The sequence below is a fragment of the Chrysochloris asiatica genome, unplaced genomic scaffold (genome assembly GCF_000296735.1).
Source record: "Chrysochloris asiatica unplaced genomic scaffold, ChrAsi1.0 scaffold00428, whole genome shotgun sequence".
Lineage (NCBI taxonomy): Eukaryota > Metazoa > Chordata > Mammalia > Afrosoricida > Chrysochloridae > Chrysochloris > Chrysochloris asiatica.
Genome location: NW_006408946.1, coordinates 749,334 through 760,571, shown reverse-complemented (window position 1 = coordinate 760,571; position 11,238 = coordinate 749,334).

The window sequence follows — 11,238 nt, the reverse complement described above, 5'->3', positions numbered from 1 at the left end:
GGTAGCATAGTAGTTATAAATTGAGTTGCTAATCTCAAGTTCAGCAGTTCAAAACTACCAGTCATTGCATGGGAGAAAGAGGAGGCTTTCTGTTACTGTAAAAATGTACGGTCTTGGAAACCTTATGGGTCAGAATCGATTCCACAGCACATAGCCACCACCACAGATGATTTATGGTACATATTAAAGTTTGAGATGCAGTGAATTGGACCTTCTTTATTTTTATAATTAATCAAGACTTTTAAACAAAATATGCACAACTATGTAAAGTATTACTGCTTGTTTTTCTACATGTTGTTGCTGTTAAGTGTCATAGAGTCATTTCCAACCCACAGCACAACGACCCTGTATAGGGTTTCCATGTAATGGCTGGTGAGCTTGAACCACCAACCTTGCAGTTCAGACTTACTTTGCAGTCCAGTACATTAATCCACAGTGCAGGTCAGGGGACTAAAAGTCCAGACACAGTCTCAGTAAACAGCAACAGAATAGACTTTCAAATCCTATGAGTCACCTCAGAAACATTGGCACCCAAGAGAGATGGACTTTATAGCTCCTGACAATGTGAGGAGGCTGTAGACAGAGCATATTGCATTTGTCAACCTCGAAACATTAAAGAAAGTTTGTTCTTTTGTGCAATCATTTAGCAATAAGGTAAGACTTGCCAGCTAGATTTATTGGGATATTGGATTTTATGTTACTTGTATCGAATAATATTTTTTACATTGTTTATGTCTAAATAAATCTGTCTTCCATTTTACATTGCCCCATTGTATTGCTGCTTATAGATAAAGGGTTCAGGTAGCATAATTTGCTCTGCCCTTGGGACATGCTGTCATACATTAAAATCCAGTCACATGCAGTCTGCTGCAGAGAATTTCAATGTACTCTGCAGAGTTGTACAGAAATAGTAAGGAAATAAAGTCCACTGAGACGATGTGGTTTCTGATCCTGCATTAGTTAGTTAGTGTCTGGCAAACACTGATTATAAGCAGAAATCAAACCCAAAGGTGATGATTTCAAAGTAAAATCTCTGTCCTCAAAACCTGACATAAGGCTTGATCCAGTTCTTAAAACAGCTATTTGTAACACTCATGACTTTATGCCCAATATAACCTATATGACTTTGATTAGTTTTATGGTATATGTATAACAATTCAATCAGTAGGCAATAGTGAAAAGGAAAAAAATGCAGCCTGATTATAGTTCAAAGAATAAATAACTTACAATTTTTCAGAGGAAATAATGACTACTGTAAAGCAAATTAATGTAGACTCTTCTTCATGCTTATAAAAGCACTGGAAACGTGCTCTCACTTCGAACAGGCAGGAAAAAATATGTCCATTTGTATTACAGTCTTTATCTGTTAGTCTGCTTTATGATTTGATTTCATGTTTTCATTGTTCCAAAGCAATTTTCCAGATTGAATCTTAAAAGGATTATAAACCACAAAAGTCATTTTAAATTCTACACGGAGTTAATACACCTACTACAATTCTGTGCATTTGTCTTCTAAATTTTATAAAGAAATTTGTTGACATTTTCTCTTTCATTTGTTTCTTACATTTTATTTTGTATAAAATTTTGTCAAACATTGATTCTTGTCTTTTTTGCTATGTCATAAGATATGCCAGCCAATCAGTGTAATTTCAAATGTCAAATATGTTAGCGTTCTAACAGTCTAACATTCTTTTTTCTGTATTAAAATATGACCCCAAATTGGAATCATTTGCTGATGCAACAGAAATTTGGAAAAGCTTAAGCTCAAAACATAGACAGTAGTTTGTTTGTTTTTCCCCCACTTCTTTGTCATCTTCTAACACAAAGGATGACTGGGTCTTTTCCTGCTAGTCTAAAATTCAGGCACTGTTAGAAAAGGTGAGGAACTTAACAGGTCATCCTTATTGAACACTCTTGGACCATGGACAGTATTTAAAATTGTTGTTGTTATTAAGTGCCACTGAGTTGATTCTGACCCATAGCAACCCTGTATAGGGTTTCCAAGGAGCAGCTGGTGAGCTTGAACCATTGATTTGCAGTTCAAACAACTTTGGAGTCTGACGCATTAGCCCACAGCGGTATTTAAAATAGGAGGGAAAAAATAGGAAGTAATATGAGCCCTTCTATCTGGAGAAATAAGGGAGAACATTCTTAATCTTTTATATCTTAAATAATAATTGCTTTAAAAATGTCTCGCATACTCAGACCATTTAGGCAAGTTGTCTTATAGGGGCTCTAATTTTTCAAGTCTTTCTGAAAGGCAATGACTTAGCCAGATTCTGGAAAAATTATTCTTTTACTTCAAACACAGGAGGTTCTTTCTTTCATACTTCATATTTGAGACCCTACTTCTTGTTGTTATTAACTGCCCTTGAGTCAGATGGCAACCCCATACACAACTAAATGATTCCCAGTCTTTTGTGATCTATTGGTTGATTTTTGGAAGTAGATTACCAGACTACCTTCTTCATCCTTCTTAGTCTGGAAGCTCTGTTGAACCCTGGTGAGCATTATATCACCATGCAAGTCTCCACTGACAGACAGGTGATGGCTGAACATGAGGCGTGTTGGCTAGGTATTGAACCTGGGTCTCCTTATGGCAGACAAGAACTCTATCACTGAACCATCACCACTGCCCCCATGAAAGAATTTACACCCAGTTTTCCTGTGGGATTCCAAAATAAAGAGAAGGTGGATGGGCTTTCTAGAAAGAATAGAGAAGCTTCATGAAAATGAATTCACTTCACTGAACCACAAGGTTGATGGTTCAAACTCACCAGCCACTCCTTGGAAACCCTATACAGGATTATTATGAGTCGGAACAGCCTCCACAGCACTTAACAGCAACAACAACAAAGTCCATTGTAGGTTTTTGTTGTCTTCTATTATTATTCTCAGAAATGAAGCATATCAGGAATCATTTGGTTTATTTGTGATTATTTTGCCCTTTATTCAGCCATCTGCTCAGAGGACAGAAATCAGTTCTAGGCATAATATAGACTTTTATAATCAGGCAATATCTGCATATTAATATTTCTACAAAGTTGGAGTTGGTAAAAATAATCTCTATATGAAGCAATTAAAATTCCCCACAGGATAAAACAGACTTACTTGTGTTCTATCCTATAGTCTCTGCTTCTTTTAAACTTTTATACCAATTTTTGGATGGGTTGACTGAAGTCTAGTGTGGGAGAGGGTGCTTCTCTGTGCTGGTATTGAGCACAGTTGTCAATTTCCAAATTAATACTTGTCCTCTGACACATGCTGGAAGTGGGACGTTCATCCATTCTTAGGAGAGGCTTAGTCCAAATGTTCCAGCCTCATTGGTGGCTATTGTTCTCATAAGTGGTACTTATGTATCCAAACAAAGCACAACAGATTGCACAATCGGAGAAGACTGCGGAGCACATGCTTACTCAATAGCTGGGTTTACTTGGCAAAGAACTTCTATAAAACAGGCCAAAACCAGAACCTGCTTTATACTTTGATATTGAACCTATTGATAAGCATCTTGTTTTTATCAAATATGAATCCAGGGCCTTTTGCTGTGGTGCTGTAGGATCTGCACTAGACTGTGAGCCACAAGATCAGCAGTTCAAACCAACAACCTACTCTTCTGAAATCCCATACAGGGTCACTATGAGTCAGAACTGACTCAACAGCACTTAAAAAGAAATACAGGGACTTAGATTGGAAAAAAAAAAAAAATAGGAAAATTGTAGAAGTAATCTTTTTCTCTGTTTCCATGTTGTTATTGTTGTTAAGTGCTGCTGAGTCAGTTCTGACTCATAGTGAGGTTTCTGAGGAGCGTCTGGTGAGTTTGAACCACCACCCTTGCAATTTAAACCAACCTTATGGTCCAGTGCTTATTCCACAGTGCTACACCTGGACTTTTATGTTTCCATGTTGTTGTTGTAGTTGTTAAGTGTTGCCAAGTCTACCCTGCATAGGATTTCAAAGGAGCAGCTGATGAGTTTGAACTGCCAACCTCATGGTTCAAACCAATCTTGCAGTCCAGTGCTTTGTACCACATAAAAGATAATTAATGACAATTATTTTCTAGAAGTAAATGTTAAAATTTTTGAGTTCACCACTCACTTTCTTACATTCCCACCCTACCCCACACATGTTCACAACTCCAACTACTTCTCCTTTCTCTACTTGGCAAAACTAAAGGTACTGAAAAATCTTTACATCCTCCCTGTACCGGATGGTGAGTGAACAAAAAGTACAGACTTGCCAATGATGTGCAATTTACTCTCAGTTGGTTATGCCTGTCTATTCTTTATATTTCTAAGCTGCCAGTGTGAAAGCAGACATTTGCCAACATCATGGTCTCAAGAACTCTACTGGGAGCAGAGTCTCTGTGAAGTGGGGAGGCTGTGAAGAGAGTTGTTCTGGCTACAATTAGACACTCAGGATTGTGTGTAGTTGGTATCTGTTGCACATCTACAAGATTTGAGTTCCCTGTATCTTAAACATGGACCTTAGGAGGAGCCAGCTCAACCAATACACAAAAGTCACTCATGCCATTTAGTGTTGTTGTTGTTGTTGTTGTTGTTGTTCTCAAGTGCTGTAGAGTCAGTTCCAACTCATAGCAACCCTGTACAGGGTTTCCAAGAAGCAGCTGGTAGGCTTGAACTGCTGACCTTGTGGTTCACAGTCCAGTGCCGATCCTATAGCATCATACCAGAAGTGTTGGTCTCATTTAACTTCATTTGAAAACAAGTTTGTGGATATTTTCCAGGAGGCAGAATCATGTTCTACAAAGTTTCCATAGCAGAAACCACACAAATAACATCAGTTTGATTGTCTGACTCCCAGATGCATCATCATGCTCCATCTTTTCCAGAACTAGATGGCTTTCAAAAAGTAGCTTAGTAGTTGACAGTGCCATTAAGTTATCCACAATGCATTTGGACCATTGTGAGCCATAAGGTTGTCTATGGCTGATTTCAGAAGCTGGCTGTCAGGCCCCTAGTCCTAGTTGATCTCAGTCTAGAAGTTTCACTGAAATGTGTTCAATATCATAGCAACACAAAAGCCTCCACTAAAGGAGAAGTGTTGGAGGAACATGAGGTGTATTATCTAGGAATCACACCCAGGTCTACATCGTGGAAGGCGAAGAAGAGGCATTGGAGGAACATGAATGAGGTGTATTAGCTAGGAATCACACCCAGGTCTACATCGTGGAAGGCGAAGAGTCTACCACAGAGCCGCCAGTCATCCCTAAGTTAACATTTTAGAACTAGGGTTGGAGACAGCTCAGAACTCATCTGATACTATATCCTTACTCCTTCAGATGAAGAAACTGAAATTTATAGAGCAGAGGTAAGCTACCTAAGATTCTATCAATAGTTATCTTAGAATCTAAGTTGTCTGTCTTCCCATACAGCATGCACAAATAATGCATCTCATGTGCTGATTAACGCTGTATAGAAACATTTGACCTCCAAAACAGAATTGAGTCTTAGCCTAAATTATCTAGAAAGCAGAGTTTGAGACAAAAGCTCACTTAATAAGGGAATGTAATGCCAGGGAACAGAAATGAGAGACAAGGAAAGAAAAGGAGATTACCAATGCAAGGATATTGTGCTGAGTTGGCTTGGACACAAGCATTTGATTGCTCCATCCTGAATCTGATAAATTATATGAGAAGTGTCTCAGGACCATTTTACACGCATCACAGATTGATCCCATGCATGGCTTCTCACAGGTCTCTCATGCCACTGTGTCATCAGAAGTAAGAATTAGGAGGCAAGAAGTTCACAGCACAGGCCTGAAATGATGAAGTGTCAGGCAGCACCTGTTTGAAATTACTGGAGCCCAAGTAGAACCAGTTACCACAAGGAGGTCAGAAGACAAGACAGGAAAGGTTGAAGGGATGCCTAAGAGATATCAGATCAAATTGTTTTGTGTATTCCCTAGACTCAGTTCTTAACAAAAATAGTGATACATACATATAACGAAATGAAATTGATGTGGTATTTAAAACCATGTGGTATTTAAAACCATTTATCTATTGGCTTAACTTTTACATTTTAGTTCATAGAAGATTAAAAAACTAGTGGTACTGCCATACAAATTTTCTTATTATATAAAGTAAAATATGAAACTTTCCCTTGCTCTTCATTTTTCCAATCCTACTTTATAGAATGATCACCATTAACAGTTGGGTAATTTCACTTCTCAATCTTTTCCCAAAGTTATACAAATATATTTGTATATTAATGAGTAAATTTATGTATGTATAAATACATATATAATAGATATAAGTGTAAGTATGTAAATATATATGTGGATACACTCATATATGAAAACAAAGAGATATAAGTATACTGCATGTATATAATCTTTTATACAAAAATTTGTGTCATGCTATGTACATTTGTTTGTTGAAGATTAAATAAGCCAAGTAGATTGCTTATCAGACTGCCTAACATATAGTATTCAATAACAATTGTTGTTGTTGTTGTCAGGTGCTATCGAGTTGGAACCGACTCATAGCGACCCCATGCACAGCAGAACGAAACAAAGTCTTATCCTGGGCCAACCTCACTACCACCGCCACACTTGAGTCCATCAATGATGCCACCTGGCCAATCCATCTCGTTAGAGGTCTTCCTCTTTTTCTCTGACCCTCCACCTTACCCAGCATGGCATCCTTCTCCAACGATTGTTTCCTCCGGACAATATGTCCAAAGTATGAGAGACGGAGCTTAGCTATCCTGGCCTCCAAGGAGCACTCTGGCTGCACTTCTTCCAAAACAGATCTATTGGTTCTTTTGGCAGTCCATGGCACTTTCAGTATTCTCCTCCAACACCACAACTCAAAGGCATTAATTCTTCTACGATCTTCCTTATTCACTGTCCAGCTTTAGCATCCATATGAGGCTATTGAAAAGACAATGGCCTGAGTCAGGTGCACCTTAGTCCTCAATTAGCTATTATTATTATTATTATTATTATTATTATTATTATTATTATTATATTGGTCTGTAATTTTTCCTTCCTTCTCCATTATAATATGTTGTTGTTGTTAAGTGCTGTTGAGTCAGTTTGGACCCATAGTGACCCTCTATAGGGTTTCCATGGAGCTGGTGGTGAGTTTGAACTGATCTTGTGATTCAAACAGACTTTGCAGTCCAGCACATTCACCTACAGTGCTACACCAGGACTCTCCATTATAATATGTTGTTGTTAAGTGCTGTGGAGTCGGTTCCGACGCATAGCGACCCTGTACAGGGTTTCCGAGGGTGTAAATCTTTACGGGAGTAGAAAGCCTCATCTTTCTCCCGCGGAGCGGCTGGTAGTTTCAAACCGCTGACCTTAAGGTTCGCAGCCCGATTCGTAACCACTACGTTACCAGAGCTCTATACCCTTATAAATGATGAATTTCTTGTAGGTTTTGCTATATAAATGATTTCATTTTGTTATATAAATATATCACTATTTTTCTTTAGTAGTTCCTACTTGATGAACATTTAGGCTATTTTAAATATTATTTTCATTTCAAACAATATACAGTGAACATCTTTAAAGAAGTACCTATCCATACCCATGTATTTTTTCTGTAAGTTGAATTTCTAGAAGTTGGGTTGGTGATTATGCGATATTCTAATTTTAAAAACTTTTCAAATATTTCTTTAGACCTCTTCTACTAAGTTATACCCCATCACTCATGTATAGGAATATTTCCCAACAACTTAGCTTTCACTGGGTATGATCAGTCATTTACTTTATCTCTCAATCTATAAAGTTTAAACAGAGAAAAAAGTAATTCGTTATGGCTTTAACTTGCGTTTCTATTATTGAGATTGAGCCTCTTCCTATGTGGTGGTGGTGGTAAGTGCCATGAGTCAGTTGTGACTCATAGGGATCTTGTATAGGATTTTCACATAGTGCCTGGTGGGTTCAAACTTCCGACTTTGTGGTTAGCAGTCCAGTGTTACACCAGAACTCCTCTTCCTGTGTATTTGCAATCATTTGTACTTTTCTGTATTTCCCACTATGTACTTTACTTATTCATTGGTTGCCTTTTCTTGCTATTTGTAGAATTTTTATTTCTTCAATAAAATTGCTTTTAATGTCTATATGTGCCAGATGCTGTCCTTGTGCTGAGGATGTAACAATGAACTATGACTACTGTTAATTGAACATTCACTATAAACCAAGGACAATGCTAAATGATTCACACAAAACTCTGTAAGCTAAATACTGTTGCTATCTTCACTGAGCAGTTAAAGAAATAGAGGTTCAAAGTAACTGAGTGACTTGTCCAATATCATACTTGTATGACAGACATATTTAAATAACAGCTTGTAAATGACAGAGCTCCAAGTTCAACCCAGACCTGTTTAATACTTTCCACAATTCTAGGAACTCTGGGTGAGGAAAAACCTAAAAATTTTAACCAGGACCTGGAAGACAAGTCTCCCTGCAGTCACTGCCTCAATTTGAAATTAATTCTGAAAACCAGAAGGGAGCAGTGCTGAAGATAGTCAATTACAACATTAGCTTTTTACTATGAGTATTTCAAGTATTTCCTCCTAGTTCTGCTGCTTGAATCTTAGCTTTCTTTTTGTAGTTTTTTTGGTAATGATGTTTTAAAAAGAAAGTTATCAAATTTGTCATATATTTGCCTTTATGGTTTGTGGGTTCTGTTTCTTGTTTAGAAAGGCATCTCTGAAGTCCAGATTATGAAAAATTAGCTAATATTTCATCTTTATACTCTATGACTTTGCTTTATTATGTTTGGATATTTAATTCATATGGTATTTATTTTTGGACTGACTCTAATAACTTTAAATGAGTCAAATAATTTTTTTTTTTTTTAAGTAAGATCAGATCCATATCATTATTCCTACATTTAAGAATGCTACGTAAGAGATATCAGACTGGAAGAAGTATATAGTAAGAAAGCTTTTGATAAAAAGTCTATTTCAAATGATTTTGATATTTTCATTGTTTTTAAGAAGTTTTTAATGTGTCTTCTTATACTTTGGTGCACTGTTAAGTACATGCAGAAAGGTCTAACCATTGGCAACAGGCTGATTTCTTGTTAGGCCAATATGTTAGAGAAAAAATAATTTGGACAACCTCAGCTCAAGTCTTGACTCTATTACTTACCAGCTGATTGACATTTACTTAATGTTCTCTTAATGTTAAGTACTTACTTAATGTTCTCATAGCTCAGTTTCCTTGTTTACAAAAAGAGGGGAAATGTCCTGGTGGCTCAGTGGTTAAAATGCTTGGCTGTTAACTAAATGCTATTCTTTCAAATCCACAAGATACTCTGAGGGAGAAAGATGTGACAGTCTGCTTTTTAAAGATAAGATAGTCTTGGAAATCCAATGGGGCAATTCTACACTGCTTATGGGTTGCTGTGAGTCAAAACAAACTCAGTGACAATGGGTTTTGTTCATTTTAATTGGTAAAATCTAGTTCAGTACTTGGCCAATAAGTGGTCCTCAATAAATTGCTGTTGTTACTTGCTGTTAAGTCGATTCTGACTCACTGCAATCACATGTGTATGGAATAGAATTGCTAAATACGGTTTTCAAGGCTGTGACCTTGATGATCACCAGGTATGCCTTTCAAGATGTATTTGAATGAGCTGGAACTGCCAACATTTGGTTAGTCGTCAAGCACTTAGTTGTTTTTGTCACCCACCCAGATGACCGTCTATAAACATTAGTTTGGGTTATACATGTTGCCATGTTGCATATGACTTGTCAGATGTCATTTTTCACATATAAGGACACCAGCTATTGCACACTTAAAATGAATGGTTTGTGCATATATTTCTGGGTTAAATAATGCAAAATCAGTAACAGCTTAAAAGCTCTGCTGCTGTGAACAATAAGCCTATTTGATACATATATAACAAAAGTAAGAGAGGAATCTATCATAAGAGAGGCATTGTCTAAGTGGTGAAGGAAGGAAGCAAATACCTCAGAGAAATAAAACACATTTTGGATAAAATTGCTAATTTTTAAAGTAACTCCCCGAGGTTCATAAAAAAGCTAGATCCATAAAACCATATCACTGGCATTTAACAATGGCAAAAGACTGGAAATTTTGTCAATTAAATGGAAATAATTAGAGTACATTTGAAAAGAAATGATGATAACCTTCACTTTCATCCAATGTGAAGTAGTAACCACAAAATGAATAAAACAAAGAAAGAAACAACAGTTTTTATGACACTGGACACCTGGCAACAAAGAACTATGATCCTTAAAGATGGTAAACAAATGAGGTGTGCCTTATAATTGTCCAGGTACGCAGACAAGGAAGAAGGACTTTGTGATCTACTTCCAAAAATCAGCCAATGATAAAACTATAGATCACAACAGTTCAGTCTACACCAGATCATGGGTACGACGCAGGACCAGACAGTTTTTCATTATACATGACATAGCCATAAGTCAGGAGCTGACTGGATGGCTGCTTCTAGAAACAACATCTATTACGGTACAAGAAAGGGGAACCCAAGCAGAGCCCAGCAGTTTCCTAGATATGAAGAGATGGAGCTTGGAGTCATAGTCTTCAAGATTTTTAGCATTAATAACTAAGCGTGCCAAAGAAAAGAGAATGGCACAAAATGAAAACTGCAAATATTTTCAGAGGGTCGGCCTCAAGGATTCAACTGAGTACTGAGCAGAACATGTATGTGAGAAAACTACTCGAAGCCAGGGAAAGAAATGCCCAAAAGAATTACAGATAGCAGTGCCAATACTTACAGAGGGCTGGGAAAAGTGTTTGTTTTTATCAGCCACCATGACAAATATCAATTGAGATTCATGGGCCACTGAGTAAAATACACAGAAGAATCTTGATTCAGAGGTGGGAAATACACAGCCCTAGACAGAGAACTATTCTTATTCTGCCTAATGATTCTTAAAAGCAAGACCTTAAAGGATCAAACCATTTTCAAGTACATTATATTTCAGAACAAATGTCTAGAGTATATACTGTTATTGTTAGATCTCACTGAGTCAGGTCTGACTCTTAGATACACTGTGTACAACAGAGCAAAACACTGCTCAATCCTAAACCATCCTCATATTTGTTGTTATGTCTGAGCGCATTGTTGCTGTGACAGTTTCTATCCATCATGTTGAGGTGCTTCCTCTTTTCACTGATTCTTCGGTTTACCAAGCATGCTGTCCTTCTCCAGGGACTGGACTTTCCTGACAACATATCCAAAGTACAGAGTCAAAGTCTCACTATCCT